The 18,753-nt window shown below is 54.4% G+C and overlaps 1 protein-coding gene across 11 annotated transcripts in view; it reads right to left on the reverse strand.

The window, feature by feature from the left end:
- MAMLD1 (mastermind like domain containing 1) overlaps positions 1-8,555 on the reverse strand; it is a 117,981-nt gene extending 109,426 nt beyond the window's left edge. For 4 of the 11 annotated variants that reach the window (XM_060407491.1, XM_060407490.1, XM_060407486.1 and 1 more), the window contains exons 1-3: positions 8,402-8,555; positions 7,853-8,226; positions 7,061-7,400 (exon numbers count right to left, since the gene is read on the reverse strand). The gene's annotated coding sequence lies outside the window, so the exon portion shown is untranslated. Of the gene's footprint in view, positions 1-6,408; positions 6,680-7,060; positions 7,600-7,852; positions 8,227-8,401 lie in introns of those variants that run through there. The other 7 variants (XM_042242498.2, XM_012107186.4, XM_042242503.2 and 4 more) reach the window with 5 other exon arrangements.
- Positions 8,556-18,753: the final 10,198 nt, after the last annotated feature.

Consider the following 18,753-nt stretch of genomic DNA (forward strand, 5'->3'; position numbering starts at 1 on the left):
CCAGTGCCAGTTCTCTGCAGGAACTGGGGTCAACTGGCCAGGGTATCTCCAAAAAGGAAGGTAAGGCTGGATCCTGTCCTCTGTGCCATTTGTGTGACTTGGGGGGTGGGGTTCAGGTTCAAACACTGGCAAAATGGAAAAGCACTGTTAAGGATGGGGAAGAGGGCTCGGGACAGCTGGACAGAGGACTTGAGATTGTCTGAAGCATTCAGCGTGACAACTTAGAGCTGTCATCAGGCCTTTAGTTCCAAAAGGCCCAAACTTCCTCTCCAGAGATGGAAGAAGGCACAAGCCGGGTTCACCGGGTCCTTCCAAGGCAGATGTCATTCTGCAGCTCAGGCCCTGCAGCCTTCAGGGGCCTCCTCTAGAAGCAGCAGAAACCAAGTCCAGATCCTCCCAAGGCAGACAAGAGGAAGAAGCGCAGAGTGGAAGCTCACGCTCAGCTTATCCTCCTCTGGGCCTTGTGGAACAATTCTCAGTCTTAGGAAAGCAACATTTCCCAGTTAACAGGTAACTTACTGGGCAGAGCAAGCAGCAGGGCACCCTGGAAGGGGAAGGTGGTCGGGATGCCCTATCGAAGCTGGGGTTGGGCTGTGTGCCCAGGGGCATGGTGTGGGTCAGAGGGCAGCCAGGGCAGGACTTAAGCCCTGTCCCTGGAAGGCTTCACTCTGGGGAGCCCACAGTCAGCAAAGCCCCCCACTATGCCTCACCCCACAGTGACAAATCTGATTGCTTTGGGAATTATGAAGAGGTCAGATGAAATTGGGGAGCTTCTGTGAATGGGGAGAAAGAAGAAAGCAATGAGTGGGAGAGGAAGGGAATCCAACTGTCTTTTTTTCTTTTCCTATCCCCTCCCCTTGCAGAAAATGCTCCTGGTGCTTCAGCTGCCAGGCTGGTCTATTGCGAGCAGGAACCCATGGGACTATGCACTGAAATCCTGGCAGGTAAATAGTGTAACACAAGCCAAGCCCCTCATCTCCTCAGGGATCCCCCCCACTAACTGCCCAAAGGCTCACCGGAGCCCGATGTTCTTCCTCTGCGACACTTGCAGATGAAATTATGACACAGTGATGACAGAAACAAGTAATAAGCACTGCCATAAAACCCAGTCAGGTTCGTACAGATTAATGAAGTTTCTCGCCTCAAAGTCCGGAAGACAGTTCAGGACTCAGTGTCTGCAAAATCAGACTGTTCCCACTGAGCTTGGTGACGCTGCTTTCCTGCCATACAGTTGACTGCTGCTGCCTAGGTTACCCCAGTGGCTGGCGTTCTGAGAGGTGTATGATGGGAATTGGTTTATTGTGCTGATCCATAGTAAGTGACTCCTGTTCCCCTATCATTTATCTCCCTCCCCAACCACATCTGGGTCGGTCTATTCACGCTCTCAGCATTCTATCTGCTCCAACAAACACTCAGCCTTTTCTGCTTGGATAAGGAGATTTTTTAGTTACATCCATTATATGTGTATCAACATTTATGGCAGCAAAATAATTGCCAGAGAGCTCAGAGGACAAAAGGTCCTCCCTCATAATGTGATTGGTAAAGAAAAAGAAAAAAATCAATATTAACATCAAGCAGGACAGTGGCAGATTCTTACATGGCTGCTGTGTCCTCCAAGTTGGAATCTGATTTTTTAAAAAAACATCCAGCTGGACTAGGAAGCAGCGAGTTCAGAGCCCATACTCCAGTGGGACACATGTGTGGAGGGGGAAGGCCTTCTTGTCCTTGAAACCTTGACTGAGTAACTGCAAAGCACCAAATCTGTTCCATACTAGATGGGTCCTTTGGAGACATGCCAGTCTAATTTCAAAGAGCTTGAGTCCCTTTATCTGGAAACCAACCCAGTGATGAGGTGGCTGGCCGTCAGCAGGTCCTCAGACCACCAGATTAGGGGTACCAGACAGGAAGCCCTGCAGGTTGCTTTCTAGCCTCCAGCCTCCATGTTTCTGGGTTAGCAGTTCACATGGGTGAAGACTCAGAGAGGGAACACTTTTCACTTCTGTGTTGTTTGGATTGAGCTTCTGCCCTTTTTTCTTCCTCCCTCTTCTTGCTGCCCCTCAAAATCTCAGCTCCATTTCTTTACCTATCTAGCCCCTGCCCCCACCCCAATAGTACTTCAGTTCCCCAGAAAATGACTATTCCATTCACAAATCACAGAATGTTAGAGCTGGAAGGCAGTTGGACTCCAAGGTCATGGTGGGGGGAGGGAGACAAGGAGGGAGGATGGACTTGCCCAAGATCACTGTGCCAGTTAGTGGGGAGATTGTTCTAGAACACAAGTTTCCCAGCTCCTAGGCTAATGATCTCTCGAATGCCTCACTGCAGAAAAAAAAAAATCAGAATCTTGGAAAAAGTTTATGGCAGATAGGAAACCCCTTTAAAGAAGGCGAGTGATTCTGCTGTCAGAAGAACCACTTGCCCAAGATCAATTTCTGCCCATTTCCAAAACTTAAACAGCAGTTGAGTTTCCTAGGGAGAATCTATTAATAGGCGTATTTTAAGCCTTTAGGTGATCCTCTTAAAAGGAAAAAAAAAAAATGATATTAAATGTGCTGGCCAACCTTGACAAAATCCCTTTCCTTAGTGCAAAGAATCAACCACGGTAAATCTCTCACCTTAAGATGCAATGAGTGCATGGCCTCCGCCCCCACCCCAGCAACAGGCTATTTCCTAGTTGAGTTTAAAAATTCAATGACGTTCCTATTTCAACCCACACATCTGTGTCACTGTCAGCGTCAGTGGCAGGAAAACAGAAGTAACCCTTTGCTAATGATTTCCTAACATGGAATTTCCTCGTATCTCAAGTCTTTCTTTTTCCAATGCCAAACTGTTTTCTTTTCCCCCCCCCCTTTCTCAAACACATTGTACTGAAGAAAAACTGAAAATGGTCCCAGGCACAAGATGATGCTTTCTAAGGAGATCTTACAAGGAAAAGCTGAAGCTCTTTGTGATATTTTTAAGAGGTGGGGAGAGAATTGCTAGTTTTTCTAAAGCCAGTACCAACAAACCAGAGATTTCCTTCTGGGCATCTTGGAATCTCTCAGCCTGGCTCTCTTTCCCTTCTCCCGCCTCCTTCCCAAGTTCCACTTTGAGCAACATTCATACACCAGTGCTAAAGCTAACAGGCTCAAGCAGAGGGGGCACGCGTGGGAGGAGGCCAAAGGCCCTCAGGGCCAGGTACGATCTTTGCAGAACTAACGAAGCACAAAGCAATATAGGCGCCCATGACGTTTCTCCTCTGGAGAATATCCTATTTAATATGCACATTGGGCACAGAGAGAAAAGAGGTCTGTTACTTTAAGGGGAAGTCGCTGATTAGCTGCTTGGGCTGGCAGCAAACAGCTGGTCTGTCCGGCAGGTTCAAGGCCATTTCAGCGTCTCTCTTATGGAGGCACCATATGTTCCATCTCGCACATCAGCAGCTTTATTTTCCAATGATCTTGTTCCAGAAGGGAAGCACAAAGGGAGAGGAGAAGGTAGACCCCGTGTTTACCCTTTGAGTACTTTGCTGTGGTTTTTAGATGCAATGGGGATGTGTATGTTTCGAAGGTGGGGATAGTTAACGCTTCTGCTTCTATTCCAAAGACCAGAGAACAAATGTCGGATCAACAGTTACGAATACCCTCCAGAGATTGGAAGAGAGTGCAGTAGGGGAAGGACACGTGAAAAGGCACACATACTACGTGGCCAGGAGATTAAAAGGGAAGATGGGGTGGAGGCGAGCAAAAGAGTTCTGGAGGAATCTGCTCAGGAGGACCGACCAGTTCGGGCCCCACCTACTTCTCCTGATTTGTCGATTTTTCTTATGGCCAGTATTCCCTTTCTGAACAAACTTCACAAGTAGACCCGCGGACCCGTCAGGGGGGCTGGGGCGGGGCCAGTCAGGCCGACAGGCTGGCTAAAGTTTACCGCAAACAGTATGTTTAACATTCCTCAGCGCAAAACCAACTTCCCGCAAGTTTGGGGGTGGGGTGGGGCAGGGCAGGTGTCAGGGATAGGGGCCGGCTGAATCCTCACTCCAACTAATGCCGGGAACCCGTGGGTTCTCAACACCCTCAAGTGCCCGGCCTTGGATCCCTACTCAGGCGGCCTACTCTTAACAGTCCAGAGGTGCGCCCTCGTCCCCACTGCCGGCCCGGGCTGCACAAACCTCGCAGAGGAGGTGGCAGTCCCAACTCCCTCCCTTCATGCAAAGGGGCCGCGCGGAGCGTTTGAACCCCTGTGTAGGGGGCTGCGGGCGGCGGGAGGGCGCAGGAGGAGGGAGGGGTGCAGTAGCGGGGTGGCGAACGCCTCAGAGTTGCCACCATCGTCTCAGCCTTCGTCTCAGGCACCAGCAGGTGCGATAGCCACCCTGAGTCCTAACGGCGAGGGGCGCGGGCTGCAAAGAGAAACCGAGGCAAGGGCGCCCCCTATGCCTGGGACCGGCGAGTGCAGCGGCGAGCGGCGAGCGGCGAGCGGCGAGCTGCGTCCGCCCATCCTGCGGAGCGTGCGCCGCCTCTGGTCCCTGCGCCAGCCCGCTAGCCCAGCCGCCCGCCCAGCCGTCCTGGCGGCGGGGGGGCCCGGGTGTCCACGGCAGGACTGCCCGGCGCACTGCCGGCGCCAGGAGCCAGGGGCTCCCCACACCTTCCGAGATTCCTGTCGAGCGGCTTCGAGACCCAGCGCCCTCCCCCACCGCCTACACTTGCCCTCCTGTCCCAAGCAACTCGAAGCCACTGGGAGGCAGCCGCCCCCGCCCCTTGCCTCTGCGTCCCTTTTCCCTTCCCTCTCTCTAGCCTCCAGGGAAACAAAGGGGCTTTTTATAAAGCGAATTGGCGGCGGCGGCGACGGGGATGGTGGGGGGGAATCTATAAAGACAACAAGAGGCTGGGTGAGGGATGAAGCTGAGCGGCCTCCGGGAGCCCCAAGCGACCGTGGCGGCCAGGAAGCCCCAGCGGGAGCGCGGTCGACCCCCCTACCCCAGTCCGTGATCACTCAGGTGGGGGCCCGCACCCGCGGAAGGCTAGGCTGCCCCGTTGAGATGCTGCTTGCCGGCTCGCCGAAGCCTGGGAACCGGATCTCCCCGGCCGCGGGACCCAGGCTGGGCGGCGTGAGGCCCGCGGGTTCTCCCCTGGGAGACCCGGGCCCTCTGCTCTTCCCAGCTAACTCTTTCGAAATTGCTCAGGCTTGGGGAGAGTTTGCGTCTTTGTTCCAGCGAGGCAGCCTCTCGTACACCCGGCTCACTCGCCCTCACAAAGTCCCGGAGCTGGCCTTGGTCGGCTACCGGCAAATGGCACGTTCGCCGTGGGGACGGCGCCCTGGGGGGAATTCCTTCTGCTGCCGAACAACGACAAGCCACCCCAGCAAGTAAAGCCGCTTCTCTCCACGTCCCTGAGCCATCCTGTGCTCCCGCCCGCGTACACACTCACACCTACAATCGGGGTGCCCCAAACGGCCGCACCCGGCTGCAGGGGCACGACGGGGCGAAACCCCGGCCTGAAGTGCGTCTGTTTGCTCAGGTTTCGACGACTTCAGGGCAGTTTTCTGCAATATAATCCTATTAGTGTCTGCTCAGTCCGCATTTAATTATGGATCAAAATCAGACGGTACGGCCAGCTCTCCAAGAGGCTTCCGACACGCTGCCTCGGGACGGAGCCTGGCCGAGCCAACTGGCCGTGAAAAGTATTTGGCGGCGCTCCGGGGGGCTTCCCGCCCGCCCTTGTTGGCGCTGGGTTGTGCCGCTGCTCCGAGGCCTGGGAGCTCGGGTCGCGGGGGCGCCGGGAGCTCCGGGCAGGAGCCCAGTCGGGGCTGCCTCCGGCCGCCAGCTCTGCTCGGGGCTGCTCTCCAGAGGAGAATTTGGCAGGGAAGGGAGCGAGAGGCGGCGGGCTCGGCGCGCGCACACTCCACACTCCCGTTCGGTGGCGGCAAACTGGCTACGGGTGGGGGTGGGGGGTGAATCCTGCGCCCAGCGCCCACTGTCGACTGGTCCAGGCTCTGGGAGCCAGGATGCGAAGGCAGCGTCGCCAGTGGCATCCGGGCAGCAAGCGGCTCCGGGTGCGCCGGGACCGAGCGGGAGCCTCCTGGTGGCCCAGCGCGGCTGGGGGAGCCCTCGTGGCCCGCGCCCCTCTGCCTTCCCTCCTCAGTGCTTGACTGCCCCTGCCCAATTCCAGACACCTGGCGAGCAATGGGGCAGGCACAGGCCACGGTTCCGGGCGATACGAGCTGCGCTCCGCTCGGCCGGGCCAGTTAGAGAAGCGGGCGACCACGCGCAGCGCCAGGTGGGCCGTGTGCTCGGAGCAAACTTCGGGGTCCCCCGGCCCTCAGTAACCCGGGGCCTGCGCTCCTCCGCGACGCAGGCCACAAGTGGGGGCCACAAGTGCAGCTCGGCGCCCCCAGAGCATTCGGACCTCCCGCGCCCGCCCTCAGCCTTACCGTGCTGCGGAGCTCCCGCGGCGGCGGCGGCGGCGGGGGCAGTGCCCAAGGGGCAGGCTGCCGCCAGCGCGGGCAACCTGGCCTCCGGCGCCTGCCGAGCGGCCCGGCTGGGTGGCAGATCTCCCCCGGGTAGCGGCCGGTGCCCCCCGAGCCCGCCCGCCGCCAGCCGCTTCAGCTCGCGGCCAAGTTCATGCCGGCGGCGCTGCAGCGGCGGCCTCAGTCTGCTCGCTCCATTCCCACCGCCCGGCTCCGCGCCGCGCGCCCGGAAGGTGGAGTTTCGGGGGTTTAAGTTACTGATAGGCATTTCTCACTGCTGTGTCACTCGGGGAGGAGGAGACACGCACGCCGCACACTCACACACCCTCACACTCAAGGCGACGAGCGGCTCCGGCCTTAAAGGGGAAGCCGCGCTGCCCCGCCCGCGACCCCGCCGGACCGGGAGTCCTAAAACGCCAAGTTCCGGGCCCGCACCGGGCGGGGGGCAGCGGAAGGCGGCGACCGCCAGAGGGGCCTACCGGGCCGTCCGGCCACTCTTTGAAAAGGAAAGCGGCCGCAGGCTGGCCTCCCTGTGGTCGCCTCGCTTCTCCAGTCAACTCCAGCCAGGGCAGCCGGGCAGCAACGGGAGGCAAGGAAGGGGCACGGGGACACTCACCTCGGTGGCTCCGCACGCTGCAGGAGACGATCGGTGCCCTAGGCGGCAGGTGGCTTGCCTAGACGGTGCGCCGCTGGCCAGAGGCGACAGCGGAGTGACCGAGCGTCCCCGGGCACAAGCGGATGGAGCTGGCCGGAGGGCAGCAAGCGGGGCCCCGCGCGCGGCAGGTATACTTTCCGCTTCTGGGCTGAGCGAGCCGGTGGTGTGTGCCCTGGTAGGACGCAGAGCGAGCTGGGAGAGCGGGAGAACCAGCACTCACCAGCGACAGGGCCGGCGCGTGCCAGACCAACGGAGACCGCAGGAGGCCAGAGAGAGGGAGAGATCGAATCCCAGAGTGGCACTGGTGGAGAGGAGGCCGGAGCGGGGGAAGTGAGACACAGTGCGGGGCGGAGGGGGGAGAGAGACAGTGGGGGCGGGGGTAAGAGAGACACGGGGGAGCGGAGGCAGAGAAAGACAGTGGGGGGCGGGGGGGTGAGAAGAGACAGTGGAGGCGGGGGGAAGAGGCACAGTGGGGGTGGGGGAGGAGAGACAGTGGGGGACTGGGTAAGAGAGACACCGTGGGGGGTGGGGGAAAGAGACACAGTGGGGGCGTGGGGGAGAGACAGTGGGGGCCGGGGGGGGGGGAGAGAGAATAAGAACTGGCAGCTCCCTGGAGAACCCCTATTGTCACCCGGGACAGAGTAACAGCTTCAGGTAGCCAGTTTCACGCCCGTCCCCCTTTCCCTCCCCCGCAGAGACTGACCCCCAGCAGCGGCCCCGGCTTCCTCTCCCTAGCCCCGGGAGAGCGCTCACCTTCTTCGGGCCGCTGCCGGGCGGGGAACACAGGTCTCACGGCCGCCGCGTCGGCCCGCCGGCTCCCGCCCAGACGGCCAAGGTGTCCCGCGGTGACAGCCGTAGAGACCCGGGCTCTCAGGTGGCGACTACCGAACTGCACCCGCCCCCGCTCGTGGCCTAGAGGTGCCCCTCCCCCGGGGGCCCCCACCGCCCCCGCTCCCACCCGGGTGCGGACCCTGTCTCGGCCTCCCGCCGGCGTGCTCGGCGAGGAGCCCGGGCGCGCCAGCCAGTCTCCCGCCTCTCTGGCCCCGGGCCGGTGGAGCCCCCGCGGGAGCTGGGCTGGCCTGGCCTCGCGCCGCGCAGGGTTATCCTGGGGCAGACACCTGCGGCTTCTGCAGGAACACAGCTTCTTCGTGAACTGCCCGGCGGCGAGCCGGAGCGTGCCGCCCGCCCTCTACCCACCCCCTACCCTCCGGGCACCAAGGCCCGTGGCTCCCTTCCCCGTCTCCCCGGGGGGCTGGCCCGCGCCCCCCATCCGGAGTCCCCGTCTGGGCTGCGTCTCCTAACCTGAACTTCCCGAGTGGCGGCGGGGGCCGAGCCCAGCCCGTGGACGCCGCGTCTGGTCCGACAGCAGCAACGCCGAGTGCAGCCCCCGAGTGGCCTGCGGAGTCCCGCCTGCACCTCAGAGGAGCAACCTGTTAGCAGCACATCTGGTCACGACTCGGCCGAGTTGCGGGCCGGGAATAAAAGGGAGAGCCCGCCGCCCTTTCGGCCCCTCCTTCCCTCCACGCCCACGCCCTCGGTCCGAGGGAAGCGCCGAGCCCCCTCACAGGAGCGAACGAAGTCCTTTCGTGGGCTGCGTAGGTGTTCCCGAGCAGAGCACTGGCCTCGGAGCGTTTCCCGAAGTTTCCTGACGGAGGAGCCACGCCCGGGCCCCCGCCGCGGGCGCAGGTGTTGGACTCCTGCTCCTCCGTCCCGGTCCTGGGGCGAGCGCGGCCCAATGGGGGAGACGAAGGTGCGCGGCCCTGCCGGGCTGTTGGGAAGGAATCCACCTTGGCCGGGCCCCGCTGGGGCTTCCCTGGAGAGGGCCAGCGGCCAGGAGAACGTATCGCGCTCTGGTGATCGAAACGGATCGCAGTTCCTTACCTTCGGTCCCCACTAGGCCGCAGTTGGAGACCTGGGGCCCTAGCGGGTCGGAGTCCTGCGGGGACGGGGGTCATTCTAGACTCACCGCGTCCCAGTAAAGCGAGAGCAAGTTTGCATCTTGAAGGAAATTGGATTAAACAAAATGGAAGCAGGCATAACTGTTGTCTATTACCGAGTGTTGCCAGTGGTTTTAAAATTTGCTTCCCGCCCACCTCCAAGTGCACTGATCCTGGGGGTGGAAAACGGGGATCCGTTCTCAGGAGCCTTCCCTCCACCCTCGTGTCACTTCTCCACTTCCTCAGTGGACCAGGTGGTCCTCACTTCCCCACGGGACCTGGGAGTCAGGGAGATCCCAGGCGCACCCGTGCCAGAGGATCCACAGCCCACTTGGCACAAGGGCCTGGATGGCCACTAGACATCTCCAGCTCCACAAGGCGTGAGCCAAACTCCTGACCGTCCCTGAAACACACTTCTCCCATAGTCTGTTCACCTTAGTTCACCTCGGTTCCATCCTGCAAATTCCCTACAGTTTTCCTGGATTCCTTTCTTTCGCTCACACCCCACATCCAGAGAGGCAGCATCTTCAAAATGGTTCCATGCTCCCAGCTTTCTCCCTTCTGCCACTGCTACCCTCTGTGCCCAGCCACCAGCATCTCCCACCTGGATTATTGCAGTAGCCCCCTGAAAGATTGCCATTTCCTACCTCCCTCGTCCTCTTCTCCCCTGCCCCAGGAAGGTCTTCTGCAGCAGCTCCCGACTTCTCCCAACCTGGATGTCACCATCTTCCTTCTTGCCCTCACTTGCTCTGCTCCAGGCCTTCTGACTCTTCCTCAACACACAAGGTACATCTGTCCTAAGGGCCTTTGCACTGGCTCTTCTGTGTGTTGGAATGCACTTTCCCAGATAGCCACTGGGTCCACTCCCTCCTTTCCTTTCGTCTTGACCAACCTTGGCAGAAGTCACCTGGCCAACCTATGCAACAGTTCAAAGCTCTACACCCATCTCTGGCACTCCCCTCTGCTTCCCTTTGTTTTCTCTCTAGTACGTAACTAGCTTAACTAACTGACCTGTCTATAGGTTAGATCCCAAGAAAGCCGCCATCAGTGCCTGTTTTGCTCACTGTTAAATTCGTAGCTGGAAAATCCCATGGACGGAGGAGGCTGGTAGGCTGCAGTCCATGGGGTTGCTAAGAGTTGGACACAACTGAGTGACTTCACTTTCACTTTTCACTTTCATGCATTGGAGAAGGAAATGGCAACCCACTCCTGCGTTCTTGCCTGGAGAATCCCAGGGACGGGGGAGCCTGGTGGGCTGCCGTCTATGGGGTCGCACAGAGTCGGACATGACTGAAGTGACTTAGCAGCAACAGCAGCAGTGAATTCGTAGCTCCTGGCATGGTACCTGGCACAGAATATCTGCTCGCTGAATGTTAGTAGGATTCTGTTTTCCTGGAACATTTCAGGAAACTCTGGGAGCCACAGGATTGTACACACACATGGGGAAAGGGACCCATAGCTGTCGTTACATTTTAAGGAGGTTTATGAGACCAGTCTCGGATCATGTCACCAAGGGACACTGTGGCCAGATGTGTTGTGGCTCTTTCAGTTCCTGTTGGAAACAGAGGTTCCCTTGTGGTTTTTGCCTTGAGTACTCCAAGGCTAATGGAGAAATGGGAGGCAGTGAGGAAGAGGACTTTGTACTCATTGAATAGACTGGCTATGAGACCCTTTTGTTGCCCCAAATGTGGACCAGGTCTGGAGCTAACAGCTCTCTCCATGCATCAAGGTATACTGTGTACTTTACATGCATGAGTCTATTTACCCAGTAGATGCTAAGCTGTTGTCATCTCTGTGTTCTCGATGAGGAAATGAGAGGCTCAGAGGAGGGGGCATGTCTAGGGTCACGTGACTAGAGAGTGGCCAAGCAGTAAGCAGTTTGGCCTCAAAACTTGGGCTGCTTCCATCTGTCAAGTGGCTGCTCACATTTAGTGGGAGCAGCCCTGGACTGTGGGTTCAGGCAAGGAAAGGAATCCTGCAGCCTCTCCAGGGGCTGCCCTTCCCCAGGGATCTCCTGGCCCTGTTGCTTGAGAAGCTGCCAAGCAAAGGGTCAGACTTGGGCTATGGGAGTTCAGGGGCACCATGGCAAGGCCAATGTGGGCCCTGCCTTTGGTCTGATACAAACCTGTAGCTCAAGAGATAAGAAAACAGTCAGCAGACACCTCTCATTCATAGGCAGAGTCCTGTGAACATACAATAAGTTTTTCCACATTCATGTGACAGGTGTGGGGCTTTAACTGGGCAGCTTCTGGAACTCTGTGTCGCCTGCATAGGTGGGGGCCCTTGGAGAGCAGGCATGCTGACTGCAAGTATAGCAATTGCTCTGTTCGTCAGTACACCCTTGCTCCAAAGCCTCCTGTGGCTTTCTACTGCTGATAGCACTAAGTCCCAACTCCTCAGCCTGGTGTCCCACAGGTGGACCTCAGCCTTCTTCCAGATTCATCTTCTGGTGTTTTCACACATGCTCCTGGGCCTTCTGCCCAGTTGGATTGTTGATTGGACACCAAACAATCCTGGTTCTTCCAACCTCTACACTTTGCTTATGCATTTCTGCCTAGGATGCTGGCTATCCTGTCAAAATTCCATCTGATTTTCAGGGCTCCTCTCAAAAGGCTCATCCTCCTTGAAGCCTGGCTCAAGTTGCACCACAGCACAGCACCGGTGGTAAGCACTTTTAAGATTCACAATGGAAACAAATGGGAAATTGTTAAAATATTGATTATAATTTCCTGGCGACTTCACCAATTTAAAAAATAGGAACCTTTAAGAAAAAAGCCTTCATTAGCAAGCGAGTAGTTAATTAAAGGGCTGGAGAATGGCTTGCATCGATTTCACCATGAAACCAGAAAGCTGTGGCTACACATCAATTTTTCTCCTGAAGCTCCTTGCTTACCACAAATGCCACTTTCAGAATGCCATAGGTGGTATCATCAAAGGGTAGATAAGGATGGGAAATGGTTTTGGAAACAGATAGATAAATAATTTAGGTAATTAACATAAATCCAGATGACTGCCAGTTTTCCTCTTGCACCATACATACAATTGAAAGACACTGTCAAAGCTCTTATATAGAAAAAAGTATGCAGATGGCTTACTAATTATTACTCTCTATGCGATGACTTTTTTTTTTTTCCAACAGCACAGGCACGACTCAGGCCCCACATGGGAAGAGGCTCCACCCACTATTCTAGGACCCTTCAGAACATTTGCAATTTTGTGATTAGAAATACACACACCCACCAAAATCCAGGCCTGTGGCTGTCCTAGCAACCAGCTAGGCTACTGCCGCACCATCGCTACAATGGTTCAGAAGGTTAATATGACCTAACGCCAGGGGACCAGCCAGAGCCCTGCATCAAGCAGGCATACTGTCCAGGCAGACATTGGGAAAAAAACAAAAACAAAAACACAAATGGACAACGTGCTCCTGCTGTTCTTGGTTTGGAAAACACAATCATCTTAACATTAAAAGTAGCCCAAACTGTTGGCGCACCCACTCTGCACCAGGGCCTGTGCTTCACATCATGAGCTCATGAAGCCTCATAAGAACTAATTTCAGAGTGGTGCAGACTGAGGTTCAGAGACGTTCAGCAACTTGTCTTGAGATCACGCAGCTGCTCACTGGTGAAACCAAGATTTGAATGTCCTAGGGGGTCTGCTACAGCGGCCTCCAAAAAATTCCATGAAGACAAAACTCACCAGGGAGATGGGAAATAAAAGGCACTTCACATGTTACCAGCTCTGTGCCTGTAGCTTTGCTAGTTGGCTGGCTTGCACTGCCTCATGAAAAAGGACTGTCACATTTTCAGCAATTTTGTGAACTTGTTGATAGGTCTTGGTAGCTTGTAATTGACCATGGTAGGAGTAGCTACACTCCCAGAAATGGGCACAAGTACAGGCTGGCTGTAAACGTTGAGAAACATTCCATTGCATACAGACATTAGAGCCAGACTGCCTGGTTCAAATCCTGGGATCACCACTTGCCATATGGCCTGGGGCAAAATGGAGACCTTAGTCTGCCAAAGGGAGATAATCACAGTGCCTGTCTCATTGGCTGGTTGCAATCATTAAATAAAAATAAATCCATATAAAGCACCTGCCACAGTAGAAGTGATGGGCTACTGTTTGTAAAAATAAGTATACTTCAATTACTCCTAATTACTATTATTTTTATTATTACTTCATCTAGAGAACAGCAACATGTCCTAAATATTCTCTCTGCCTCTGGTCTTGTGCCCTTCAGTGCATCCTCCTCACAGATGCGAGGGTAAATTTCTAGAACACAGATCTTACCTTGTTCCTCCCTTGCTCAAAATATTTCTGTGGCTCCCTATTATCCTCAGGGAAAAGTTGCTGCTCCAAAATATCAAGATCTCTTAGTCTGTTTGGGCTGCCAGAACAAAGTACCCTGGACCAGGGGCTGAAACACCAGAAATATATTGTCCCCCAGTTCTGGAGAGTAGATGTCTGAGATCAAGGAGTGAGCAGGCTTGGTTCCTTCTGAAGGCTGTGAGGGAAGGATCTGTTCCAGGTTTTTTCCTTGGCTTGTAGACAGCCATCTTCCTATGTCTCTTGACATTTTCTTCTTTCATTGCACACCCTGTGTCCAAATTTCCCTCTTTTTGTAAGGACATGGGCAGTATTGAATTAGGGTCCCACTCTACGCTAGTAGCATCTCACCTTAACTAATCACATCTGCAATAATCCTAGTCCCAATAAGGGCACATTCTGAAGTACTGACAGAACATCAACACATAAATTTTTGTGGGACACAATTCAACCCATCACCATCCACCCTCTGACCCCTCAAAAGTCCATGTGTTTTTCTCACATGAAAAATACATTCAAAATCTCCAAAAGTCTTATCCCAATTTAGCATCAACTTTCAATCTAAAATCTCATCCACATATCATCTAAATCAAGTATGGGTGAGACTCAAGGTATCATTCATCCTGGGCCAAAATTCCTCTTCATTTGTGAACTTGTGAAACCAAGTAACAAGTTATCTGCTTTCAAGATGGATGTGATGGTTATGTTTATGTGTTGACTTGACTGGGTTAAGGTAGGCCCAGAGAGCTGAGTGTCTATGAGGCATTTGTGGAGGATATTTGCATTTGCATCAGTAGACTAAGTAGAGAGACAGACCCTCAGCAATGAGGGTGGGCATCATGCAACCCATGAAGGGCCCAGATGAATCAGGTGAAGGAAAGGCAGACCCCACTCTTCTCTTAAGCTCAGATGGCCATCTTTTCCTGCCCTAGAACTTCAGAGCTCCTTGTTTTCCCACTTTCAGACTCTGGGACTTAGTCCAGTGGCTCCCTTGGTTCTCTGGATTTGGACTGAATTGTACTGTGGGCTTCCCTAGGTCTCCAGCTTGCAGATGGCAGATCGTGGGACTTCTTGGCATCCCTACCATGTGAGCCAATTTCTATCATAAATCTCCTCTCCTTTCATCCATCTATAATCTGTCATCTCCTACTGGCTGTGTTTCTCTGGAGAACCCTAATACAGCGGGACAGGCAGAGGATAGCCATTTCCATTCCACAAGTGAGAGATTGGCAGGAAAATAGGGACCACCTGGTCCCAGGAAAGTCCGAAACTTAGCAGGGCAAATTCCATCTGATTTTAGGTTTTTGAATAATCCTCTGGTTCAATGGTTTGCCCTCCAGGTTTGTCCTTCAGCCCCCACAAAAACAACTCAGGCAGTGGACATAGCCAACAAGTGGCTGTTCCAAAACACATTGTTCTTTCACACCTCCGTGCTGTGCACTCTGTGTTCTCCAAGGGCTGCAGAGGGCCCTCCTTTCATGGCTCACTTGGGCCACTCCTCTCAGCCATCAGGCCTCAGCCAGAGCTTTTGTTCTCATCCGTGTGGCCTTCATGGACCCCCATCCCCCACCCCTGCCCGGAGGCCAGGAGAAGGAGCTGCCTGTTTACAAAAAGCACCTTGGCAAGTGAGCTGCTCTTTGACGGGGGTGGAGGGGTGGGGGTGGGTTAGGGGGGATCAATGAAGGATGAGGGGATGGGATGGAGGGTGGAGGTGGGGAGAAGTGGGGTCCTCACCACCCTGCCCTGTAACTGTGGATATGCCACACTAGACTGGGGACCCCAGGAATTCAACTTGTTGTGTATCAAGTCTCAGCCCAGGGCCAGGTGCAGAGCTGTTGTGCCATACATAAATGCTTTTGCTGAGCACTTCCTGTGCAGAGTGTTGGACTTAGGCTGAGCATGCTTGGGAGAACAAGAACGGACCATCTCACACTCATCATTAGAGCCAACTGAAGTACTGCTTTGCAGAGCCGCAGGGCCCTTGGCTGCAGGCGCTGACACCTGACACGTCGTAACTCATGGGATCCAGAGATTACACGACACAGTGTAAAGGCAAGCAACCAGAAGCCAGCCGACTTTCAATCCAGGCCTTGCCACTTCGTAGCTGTGTGACTTGCCCCTCTCTGTGCCTCTGTTTCCTCTTCTATAAAATGGAGCTTGTCGGGTGCCTACCTCACAGGACATGTGTGGACTCAATGACTTCATATCTTTCAGGTGTCAGCTGTCGCTCAGCTACAGCCAGTTTCAAGCTGCTGCTTCTGCTGATGCAAAATGCTTGCCAAGGGCTAAGCATGCTCATCTGCCCAGGGACAGGTCTGGGAAAGGCGAATCTCAAGGGCCCCTCCAGCCCTCACAGGGCATCTGCTCCTTGCATGAGATGACCAGAGTGCACTAACAGGCAACAGGGACAAATAAATGTGTGGATGTGGGGAGGGGGATGGTAACACTGGACGTTTGTTGGTGGCAGCTCCATCAAATGGTAAGAGGCCTGGCTTGGGAGGCAAGACCCTGGGTTCCCAGCTCAGGCCTGTGCCTGACCCAGTGTAGGACCTGGAGCAAGCTCCCTTCTCTCCCTGGGCTCTACTTCCTGCTCTCCACAGGCACAGACCTCCCAACTGAGGCATTTTCCAGAAAGGCCCCCTACTTGCCTTGGTAGTTGAGAGACCTGTCCTGGGTTGCAGGAGGCCACCGATTGCGTTGGAGCTCGAGCTATGCCTCCACCCTCCTGCCTCCCAGCCACACAGTGTGTCTGCCAGCAGGGAAGCGCTACTGCCTTAAGGAATGAGTCTAGATGTCACCTGGTGCAGTTCAAGTAATGAAACCAAAGGGCAAGGCAGTGCCTTGCTGATCTACCCTGTGAGCTGGGACACTCGTCTCCCCAGCCCCTTCTCCTGAGCGCAGGGGCAGAAGAGGCCAAGGAGATGCTTTGCTACCCAAGTGCATTCTCTCTGGGTACCTCATCTCTGCCCCAAGACCTAAGAGCCTCAGGACCTAAGACTTGGTGCAGTCTTCTTGCGCCTGCCTTGTTGCCCAAGGCTTTTCCAAGATGGCACTATATGGGGAACTACGGTACTGGGCACTAGCCAGGAGGAAGAGAGTGTGTGCTTTACATGGGACTGAAATGTCCCTGCTGTTCAGAGAAAGGAGATTCAGAGAAGATGGCAAAATTGGTGCCTTTTGCAGCAGCCAAATTTCCATCTCGTTGTTGTATGCTGGCAACGTGATGCCCAGAGCCAGATCACACAGGCTGGTGTCACATTGCCTCAGCAGCAAAACAAACAGCATTAGTAATCAAGTCCTCTGGATGTGGTGGCAGATGCCTGGCTGGCTCAGGAGGGCCATACTGGTCACTTTAGAGTTTTGGGGTGGTCAGCAAGCCAGATGTGGTGCCATGCTGAGCCTCAAGCAGGGCTCAGCTTCTTTCCCGTCCTTCCCTGTCCCCAGCCCTGTCCCACAGAAGCCGTCCTTCCCAATATGCGTCATTGTCCATTTCTGAGTCCTGTCCCTTTTTGGCTCCTCATTCCTAAAGACCAAACGTGGCAGTGTACCACATCACGGGTGCCACTCCACCGTGCTCAGTGAAGCTGGTGGAATCACAGTGGAAGCCTCAAGAAAGCTATGGAGTATAAGTTCTGTAGGGTGGCCACGAGGGACTGAGTTTCTGTGCAGTGGGATGAACAGCAAGCCAGACATTTCCTGCCCACTCTCCCAGCCAACACCATGCCAACCCCTCTTGCTGTCTGCTTGTTCCTGATAATGAAATGGCCATTTTGCCTGTGTAACGTTACTGATTTTATTAGTGATTATTGATGTTCAATTGTGGTTTCCTGGGACTGTTGGATGGAGCAAATCAAAGGCATCTCCATCTCCATCCATTCACCTGAGGCTGTGGGCTCGGACATGAGCACACACTGACAGTCCTTCCACTCACTGTCTTCTCAATAATCCTCCATCTCTCTTCCTCCAAAGTCCCAGCTACAGATGGGAGCAGATAGGGCTTTAAGCAGTGGCACTGATTATTTTTTTTTCCATGGTTCCGACTGATCTCAGGACCCACTCTGCCCCCATTTTCCCCTGGAGGAAATGCTGGGTGGTATCTTTGGCAAGCTCTAAGTGCAGACTCCTAAGGTCTGGAGGCAAAGTCATACCTTCTGTGACAGAGGTTTTCCTCCCTTTAGAAAACAGCTCTTGGAGTGCTACTGTGCCTTGATAGAGAGTGTTTGACCGTGGAACCCCAAGTAATCATAGTCTGCAGTTGTCCATCATGAACTAGGTATTATTAAATCCAGTAAATCATAAGGTCAGGTAAGTACATCGTTTGTATGGTGAAAACAGAATAATTGGACGTTGGATCCAAGAAGGTCCAGAGATTCAAGTAAATGACACAGACAGATGGTCTAGACTCTTGTGTCATCTACATCTGTTGTGTTGACCACACCATTCCATCAGCTCATCCCTATAGCTTCATGGAGTTTCCCAGTGACCCGCTGATGGAGGTTAAAATTATCTGGGCTTGGCTCTCAACTGGCTTGGCACAATGTATTGGTAAAAGCTCAAAAACAAGTGGACTGCAGCTCCATTCCAGCTATATTCAGTGATAACATAAAGAAGGGTGATAAAGGGAAATACTCTTAGTGGGTGGAGTTGCAAGTGACAGAGTTGGTTATCAACCTGATGTGGCGGGAGAAGTGGTCTATAGACCACTGAATGGGAGTGATTGCCATAGCTTATGGTCATGTTTCGAATTTTGCCCACCTTCCAAATTCACGTGTTGAAGTCCTAAGCCTGGTACCTCAGATTATGAGCTTACTTGGAAATAGAGTCATCGCAGATGTAATTAGTTAAGATGAGGTCATATTGGAGTAGGGTGGGCCCTAATCCAATGTGACTGGCATCTGTATAAGAAGGGGAAGTCTGGACACAGAGACACACATAGTGAAGAGATGCGGGAAGAGGTGACCATCTATAAACGAAGGAAAGCGGCCTGGGACTAATCCTTTTTACAGATCTCTCAGGAAGAACAAACCCTGCTCACTCCTTGATTTTGGACTTTAAATCTCTAGAATCTGGAGACAGTACATCTCTGCCCTTTAAGCCACTTTGTTATGACAGTCCAGGCAAATTAACACACTAGTTGGCTAGGGGCCCAGAGGGAACATGCTTGGAAAATCATGTTCATGGCCAAGACGATGCAGGAATGGGCATGGGATTCACCAGGATGACCATGAGGCCAAGCATCACTTGTAGCACTGGGCATGATAGAATAGCCCATTAAAGGCTTATCAAAGATGCTAGTTTGGGAATAACACAATTGGCTCGAGGGGCTGTCCTCCAGGATACAGTAAGAACACGGACCCAATGGCTGATATACAGTCTCCAATAGCTAGG

The sequence above is a fragment of the Ovis aries genome, chromosome X (assembly GCF_016772045.2).
Source record: "Ovis aries strain OAR_USU_Benz2616 breed Rambouillet chromosome X, ARS-UI_Ramb_v3.0, whole genome shotgun sequence".
NCBI classification, from domain to species: Eukaryota; Metazoa; Chordata; class Mammalia; order Artiodactyla; family Bovidae; genus Ovis; species Ovis aries.